Here is a 9587-nt window from a genome sequence, read left to right as displayed (position 1 = left end):
GCATTGTCAAAGGGAAATTACTCCATGGAGTGCATGAGTGAACTTCGGAGAACGGGCTATATATTCTTTATACCAACTGCCGAACTATCTTTCTGTTGTCAGTCCTACCCACATCCCTGCCTCTAGAGGTCCTTGGTGTCTCCAAATTCTAAGATTTTATGAGCATGGATTGCCCTGTTTTGTTTTGGTTTTTGGCTTCTCCCCAGTTTCAGGCTTAGGTTTCAGTATTATCTACTCTGCTAAGTCAGTTACCACCTGTCCATCTGCTTTCCAGCTTACAAAACTTGCACTGACATTTCTCTTCTGCTGTCATCTCCTCTCATGTTCTCTTTGTCCTTTTGGGTTTTATGACTTTTAAAATTCTTTGCTGTCATTTTAGTGAGGTTTCAAAACTGAGTGAAGATAAATGTATTCATTAAATCTGCCATGCTTACCTGGAGCTCCCCTATTCATTTTTAATAGCTGTATTGTATTCTGTGATATGTATGGGCCAAAGAGTAATAGAAAAATATTTAATACCTGGTAGAACATGAGACCAAACCAATCATAATAGGCATCAGTCATAGTGTTAAAGCATGGCGCTGACACTCCTTGCTATGCAACTGTTAACCTTAAGTTGTTAGATTGTGTGGAGCTTCAGGGTGTTCTGGGGAAAGGACCAAGATGGCCAGAGGGCTGGAGGGGTATACTTGGTATGGGAGTCAAGGTAGAAACTATGACCAAGCTGTTCAGGATATATTTTAATATTTCACCAAGGATTTTATCTGCATTTGTGCACGCTGGCTAAATATCAACCATGAATGTGCCATAAACTATTTAATCAATCCTTTCTTGATGGACATTTAGATTATTTCTAATTTTTTGTAGAAGTTTACAACAACATGTGCATGACAGCCTTGGAGATACCTCTTTCTGCACCTTTGGAAATATTCCTGTAGCACTGCTTTTTGTAGTAGTAGATTTCCTTCAACCATTATCTTGAAAACAACTAATGGAAATTAAACAATTCCTGATTTTTTTTGAGATAAATGATAATTTAAGTTAATTTTACCTATTCTTGTTTAAAAATAAGTTCTGAGACTTTTCTTCTAAGGACAATTGTTAGACATAATTTTCCCTATTCCTCCTGCTGAGAACAGCTAAAAGCTCTGGAAATTATATATAAAACACAAAGGGGCATTGCATAATAATAGAAAGATCAATATGCCAGGAAGATATAATGACCCTAAATGTGTATGAACCAAACAACAGAGCCTCAAAATACATGACACAATAGCTGATAGAGCTGAAAGAAGACATGGACAGATACACAATTGTAGTTGTAAAATTCAAAACCAAGTCTCAGCAACTAAAAGAAATACTAAACAGAAAATCAGCAAGGATATAGAAGATCTAAACAAAACAATCAACCAAGAGAATCTAATTGACATATATAGAACACTCCAACTCAAAACAGCAGAATATTCATTCTTTTCTAGCACTCATGGAACATTCATCAAGATACCTGATATCCTGGGTCATAAAACCCACCTCAAGAAATGTAAAAGGATTGTAATTTTGTAGAGTATGTTCTCTGACCACAAGAAACTTGAATGAAAAATCAATAACAGAAAAATGAAATAAAAATCATTAAACATTTAGAAATTAAGCAGAACAAATATAAATAATTCATGGATCATACAGGAAACCTCGAATGGAAATTTTTTAAAGGTATAAAACTAAACAAAAAGAGGCAAGATTTAAAATTAATAATCTAAGTTCCTACCTTAAGAAACTAGAAGAGCAAAATATCCTAAATCAAGAAGGAAGAAAATGGTAAAGAGAAGAGCAGAAATCAATGAAATTGAAAATAGAAAAGCAATAGAGAAAAATCAATGAAATGAAAAGCTGGTTCTTGAAAAAAAATCAAAACAATTAATAACTCTCTAGCAAGCCTGACAAAAATAAAAAGAGAAAATACACAAATCATCAGTATCAGAAATGAGCTGGGGATATCACTAAAAAGTCTTCAGCCATTCAAAGGATAATAAGAGAGTGCTATGAATAACTTTGTGCTCAGTCATAAATTTAGAAAATAGTCCCATTCCTTGAAAACCACAAGCTACAAAATCTCAACCAAGATAAAATAGATAATCTAAATTGTCCTGCAACCTTTAAAGATACTACATTCATGAAAAAAAACAAAAAAACAAAACAACCTCACCAAAAGGAAAGCTCCAGTTCTAGGTGGTTTGACTGGAGAATTTTATTAAATATTTAAAGAAATAAGACCAATTCTACACTAGCCTTTCCAGAAAACAGAGGACAGAACACTTCCGCATTCATGCTATGAAGTTAGTATGTCTCTGATACCAAACTTGACAAAGACATTATGAGAAAAGAAAACCAGAGGGCAGTATCCCTATGAATATATGGGATATTCATCAGCAAAAATCCTCAACAAAATACTAGTAACCAAATCCAGCAATATTTAAGAAAGACTATATACCATGACCAAATGGGTTTCATTCCAGGAATGCAAGTTTGTTCAATATTCAAAAATACTCAATATAATAAACTGTATTAATAGAATAAAGAACAAAAACAACATGATCATCTCAGTAGACACAGAAAAAGCATTTGATAAAATTCAACACCTATTCATGATAAAAACTCTCAGAAAAGCATCTACAAAAATCCTACAGCTAACATTATACTTAATGGTGAAAGACTGAATGCTTGTATTCTAAGATCAGAAATGAAACTAGGATGATCACTCTCACCATGCTTTTTCAAAATTGTTCTGGAAATTTTAACCAGTGCAATAAGTCAAGGCAAAAAAATAAAAGTCACACAGACCAGAAAGGAAGAAATGCAACTTTCCCTAGTTGAAGATGACATGTTTGTCTATATTGAAAATCTCAGGAAATCCACAAAAGAACTCCTAGGATTAGTAAGTGAGGTCAGCAAAGCCTCAGGATACAAGATAAATATACAAAAATTAATTGTATTCCTATATACTAGCAACAAACACATGGAAACCAAAATTAATAATGTAACAGTTACCATTGCTCAAAAAAGTGAAATACTTAGGTGGAAATCTAACAAAACATATATAGTACTTATATGTTCAAAACTACAAAACAACATTGAAAGAAATCAAAGATCTAAATAAATAGAGACATACCTTTTTCATGGATTGAAAGACAGTATACGAAGGTGTCAATTCTTTCCATATTAATATTCAGGTTGAACTTGATTCTCATCAAAATCCCAGTAAGATTTTTTATAGATATAGACAAGATTATTTAAACGTGTACGTGGAAAAGGAAAGGAACTAGAATAACGAAAACAATTTTGAAAAGAAAATAAAGTGAGAAAAATCAGTCTACTCAATTTTAAGACATTATATAGCTATCATAGTTAAAGCTGTGTAGTATTGGTGGAGGGACAGATGCAGAAATCCATGGAACAGAATAGAGAACCAAGAAGTAAACCCACATAAATATGTCCAACTGATGTTTGACAAAGATCCAAAACAATTACATGGAGAAAACGTAGCCTTTTCAACAAATGGTGCTAGGGCATTTGAACATCCATAGGCAAAACAAAACAAACCAAGAAACCAAACCAAAACAAACAAACAAACAAAAAAAAACCCCAAACCAAAACAAAACAAAAACCTTAACCTAAGTCTAACACCTTAATAAAAAGTTAACTCAAAATCAATCATGGACTTAAGTATAAAATGTAAACTTTAAAAATTTTAGAAAAAAATAAAGGAGGAGGACTTCCTAGGTGGCACAGTGGTTCAGAATCCACCTGCCAATGCAGGGGACATGGGTTCAATCCCTGCCCCAGGAAGATACAACATGCCACGGAGCAACTAAGCCTGTGTGCCACAACTATGGAGTCTGTGCTCTAGAGCCTGTGAGCCACAATTATTCAGCCCATGTGCTGCAACTACTGAAGCCCACGCGCCTAGAGCCCGTGCTCCACGAGAGGCCACCACAGTGAGGAGCCTGTGCACCACAATGAAAAGTAGCCCCCACTCACCGCAACTAGAGAAAGCCTGTGTACAGCAACAAAGACCCAACACAGCCAGTAAATAATTAAATAAATAAATAAAAAAATAATAAAAGAGGAAATCTTTGCTATCTAGGGAAAGACAGCTTCTTAGAATTGACACCAAAAGCACAATCCATAAAAGGAAATATTGATAAAATGGACTTCATCAAAATTTAAAACTTGTTTTGGAAAAGACCCTGTTAAAGAGTATAAAAAGGAAAACTATAGATACTGCAGAAATATTTACAGACCACATATTTGCAAAAAAAAATGCTATGTAAAGAACCCTCAAAATTCAATGGTAAAAAAATCCAACTAAAATATGAACAGAAGACATGAAAAGACATTTCACCAAAGAGGATATACAGATGACAAATAAGCACATGAAAAAATGTCCAACATCATTAGCCATTAGAGAATGCAAATAAAACCACAATGAGCTATCATGAAACACTTAGAATGTATTTTTAAAAAAGTGACAACACCAAATGCTAGTAAGGACAGAAAATCTGGATCACACTTGCGTTGCTAATGGGAATGTAAAATGGTCCAGTTACTTTGGAAAATAGTTTAACAGTTTCTTATAAAACCAAATATAAACTACAACATGACCCAGCAATTGCACTCCTGGCACTGATCCCAGGGAAATGAAAACTTACGTCCATTCAGAAACATGTATATGAAAGTTTCCAGCAGTTTCATGTGTAATAGCCAAAAACTTGAAACAGCAATCCTTTAATGGGCAAATAGTTAAACAAACAGTGGTACATCCACACCATGGACTACTACTTGGCAATAAAAATGAATGAACTACTGATACCTGAAACAATCTGCATGAATCTCCAGATGATTAATCTGAATGAAAAAAGCCAATTCCAAAAGCTTATACACTATGTGATTCCATTTATATAATATTTTTGAGATGGCAAAATTGTGGAAATGGAGAAGAGAGTAGTGGTTGCCAGTATTTAAGAAAGGAATTGGAGAAGAGGGAAGTGAGTTTGGCTATATAAAATTGCAACATGGAGGATCCTGCTGGAGATGGAACTGTTCTGTATTTTGACTGTCACTGACAATATCTTGGTTGTGATATTGCACTATAGCTTGCTAGATGCTACCATTGGGAGAAACTGGGTAGATGATACATGGGGATCTTTCTGCACTATGTCTTGCAACTGTATGTGAATCTACAATTATCTCAAAATAAAAAAGTCTAATTTAAAAAAGTCACCCCCCTAAGTAAATTCTGTTAGTAGTAAGTAGACAATCTAAAATAATGCAAAAAATGGGCAGAAGACCTAAATAGGCATTTCTCCAAAGAAGACATACAGATGGCCAACAAACACATGAAAAGATGCTCAACATCACTTATCATCAGAGAAATGCAAGTCAAAGCCACAATGAGGTATCACCTCACACTGGTTAGAATGGGCATCATCAAAAAATCTGGGAACAATAAATGCTGGAGAGGGTGTGGAGAAAAGGGAACCCTTTTGCACTGTTGGTGGGAATGTAAATTGATACAGCCACTATGGAAAACAGTATGGAGATTCCTTAAAAAACTAAAAATAGAGTTAACATATGACCCAGCAATCCCACTACTGGGCATATGCCCAGAGAAAACCGTAATTCAAAAAGACACATGCACCACAATGCTCATTGCAGCATTACTTAAAATAGCCAGGACATGGAGGCAACCTAAATGTCCATTGACAGATGAATGGATAAAGGACATGTGGCACATATATACAATGGAATAGTACTCAGTCGTAAAAAGGAATGAAATTGGGACATTTGTAGAGACATGGATGGACCCAGAGACTGTCATACAGAATGAAGTGAGTCAGAAAGAGAAAAACAAATATCATATATTAATGCATATATGTGGAATATAGAAAAATGGTACAAATCAACCGGTTTGCAAGGCAGAAATAGAGACAGATGGAGAGAACAAACATATGGACACCAAGGGGGGAAGTGGGGGTGGGGGTTGGGATGCGATGAATTGGGAGATTGGGATTGACATATATACATTACTAATAAAAAAAATATCAAATTGTACACTTTAAATATATGCAGTTTATTGTATGTCAATTATATTTCAATAAAAGTTCTTTAAAAATAAAATAAAATAATGCATTTTTGTTTACTCAACTTCAAAAGAACAATGGCATTGCTCTCTTTGAGGGGATTCAGCGATTCCAACTGCTCCTAGTAAAGTTCTCTTTCTGCGTAAACATTTATACACAGGTATGTTTAGAATACCACAATTTAACATATGAAACACTGGAAAAATCCACCTCCAAAAAGCAGGATTTGATTAAATAAATTCAGATACATTATCTGATAAATAATTTATAATGACAAAAAGTCATATTTTCAATGAATATTTTATACAATGTGGGTAACGATCATGATATATTGTTAACAAAAATTGTTATACGGGGGGTGAAGGGGAAACTGAGAAGAAGCGGGAGAGTAGTACAGACATATATATACTACCAACTGTAAAATAGTCAGTGGGAAGTTGTTGTATAACAAAGGGAGTCCAACTCGAGGATGGAAGATGCCTTAGAGGACTGGGGCAGGGAGGGTGGGGGGGAATCGAGGGGGGGGCGTCAAGGAAGGGAGGGAATATGGGGATATGTGTATAAAAACAGTTGATTGAACCTGGTGTACCCCCCAAAAAAAATAAAAAAAATAAAAAATAAAATAAAATAATAATTAAAAAAAAAAAAAAAAAAAAAAAAAAGAATGAGTACAGTAAAAAAAGAATAAATAAATACCACCAAGAATCGAAAAAAAAAAAAAAAAAATTGTTATAATATCATATAATAAAATATGATCACAATTTTGTGAAAACCAAAATGTGAATATAATTACTTAGGCATGACTGAAAATATATGTCTTAAAACACTAAAATTCTGTATTTTCCAAATTTTATACAGTACTAATGTATGACTTCTATAAGTAGAAAAAAAACTAAATTCATTTTAAAAACCCTGTTTTAGAAGAGTTCTAATTTAGATTAAAATTGAAGACTTCTATATAATTAAAGCCTCCATTAAATCAATTATTCAGAAAATTATGCTTTTCATACTAATGGAAAATAATGAAACAGAATTCCTTGACATTGTTGTTAAAGTAGAAATGATACACAATTATAGTGATAACCTGTTATGTCTTAGAATGAACAGAGTTCTAATAGTTATACATTTTAAATATATCAATTTCTGTGAAATACAAACAAATATGATCAAGCTCACTTTTCTCAACTGTGTGACCGTACATTCATTGTAAAAGGAGACAGCAAAGAGCAATAAGCATAACCTTTGGAGCAAGAAGCCATGGCTTCTAGTCCCTGGGCCACCACCTATGAGCACTGTGACTCAGGTCAATTATTTTTTTCTGACCTCTCATTTTCTCTTTTATAAAATAGAAAAATTAATAATTTCTTCCTTAAGGCTTCTCATGTGGATCAAATTAAATAATATGAATTAAAATACTATGCAAATTGTTAAATAGTAGCTACACTGTTCTTTATTATTTCTATTTCCAATGAGACAAACAGTACCCTTTGGTTTGCTGAGTGAATCCCTGGATACATATTACTAACTAGAAATCTGCAATCAGACAGTACTCATGGGGGAAAACTATATTTTGTAGGATGTTATTGATGCTTCAAAAATATGAGTATTCTATAGTGACCTCTCCTTTCTCCCTATTTAAAAAATGTCCTAAAATAATTCATCAGAAAGCATTTTGTGGAATGCATTAGTTCATTTAGGCACCACCTTCCCTCCTTTCTGTTAGGATTATTTGCAGTTTCATGGGCAGAATTACGTTTTTGAGAGTGTCCCAATTTAGATGTGGTGCTTGTTTCCTATCAGAGTTGATTATCATTTTAGAATCTCACTCAAATCTGGCTGATGGTCTCTTCTAGTCTGAGGAAGGAACAGAGTTAGGACAACAACCACTAGTATTTTTTTTATAGGCGTATTGAGTTGATTTGTATGACAGATTGTAGTTCTATCCACCTCATTATGAGTTGATTTGTGTTAAAAATGCTCAGAAAGGACCTCAATTAGATCTAGCAATGAGTACAGTTTTCACGGGGGTTTGGTTGGGCATTTGTGAAGCTCTTGGCTAACATAAAAGAAATAAAAGAAAGGGTTTTGTAAAATTGTTCTAAAATATCAGCCATTTCACCTAATAGTTTAGGGTGCCCAGCTTTTTGGGCAATGCAGTATTTATGTTTTTTTGTTTTATTTTCTATTTGGGGCTAAAAAGGCCTCATCTTCATTTCGATATAGTGACAAATAAGGCTTTTCACTTTCCAGGTGCCCTGGAGCATAAAGAGAATCGCTCCACAGTAAGCAGTAAACTATGAGGAGATAACCTTTCTGTTGCTCTGAGGTTCATTCACTCATATTCATCTTGTCACCCTGTGTACCAGTGCCCTCTTGTGAAAGATACTGTTATGGGTCTAAACTTGTATTGATTTTGCCTGTTTCTTTTCAGAAAAACAAGAGAAAATGTAGATCAGACAGTGATTGAAGCATCTTTGGCCCATCCCTTTCCTCTTCCTCCTTTTCCTTTTTATTTTTATTGGTCTCACTTTCCATTTCCTGTCCACACACTCTCTCTTCTTTACCTTAAATTGTTCTCCTCCTCTATCTTAAAAAATATATAGAAGCATGAATCTGGTCATGAAGGATTTGAAAAGTCTTTCCTACTTCCCACCAAGAAAACAGAGATAATGGAAAATATAGAATTACCTGGGTCTTTGGACTTTTTTTTTTTTCATATTCATCTCCATGACTTGAAGTAATTGCAGACTGAAAAGAAGCAGTAGTATCTGGGGACAAAAATAAAGTTACTGTCTACATCTTGCTTCAAGGTTTGTTACAGGATGATGAGCCGGAAGTAAAGCTGTAAAGCTGTTTCACAGGGCAATATTTTTTCTTAACTGAATAAGCCTCAGTTTCCTAGTCTATGAAATGGGGATGATAATACTAATACATAATTAGTATTAATTATTGGAGAAAGATGTCAGATTGTGAGAGGACCTTAATTGTCTTCAATTTCAAGAAAAGAAATGTAGACTTTGTTATACAGCAGGGCACCATCAAACTTTTTTAGCAGGTTAATTTAAAGAAAATTAGTGTGGTGGCAGTGGGTAGCAGGAGAAACTAAAAACAGGCAGATTATTTGACCTGCCCAAATGATGTGCTATGATAAAAATTGGTAACATTTACTGAGTGTTTACTATATGCTGGACCCTGTGCTAATCCGTTTTCAGTCTCATCTCATTTAATTCCTTCAGCCATTCTATGAAGTAGGTAATATTTGTTGTCTACATTTTATAGATGAAGAAATAGAGGCACAGAGCAATTAAAAAATTTACTTAAGTCGTTACTTAGTATGAGGTCACCAAAGAAGAGCTGTGTAAGTGGCAAAGCCAGGATTTGACCCCGACTGTCTGGCTCCAGAACCCTCACGCTTAAACACTGTGATGTACTGTCTCTAATGTCAGTCAA

The sequence above is a fragment of the Hippopotamus amphibius genome, chromosome X, assembly GCF_030028045.1.
Source record: "Hippopotamus amphibius kiboko isolate mHipAmp2 chromosome X, mHipAmp2.hap2, whole genome shotgun sequence".
Taxonomy (NCBI): Eukaryota; Metazoa; Chordata; class Mammalia; order Artiodactyla; family Hippopotamidae; genus Hippopotamus; species Hippopotamus amphibius.
This window is presented reverse-complemented; position numbering follows the sequence as displayed.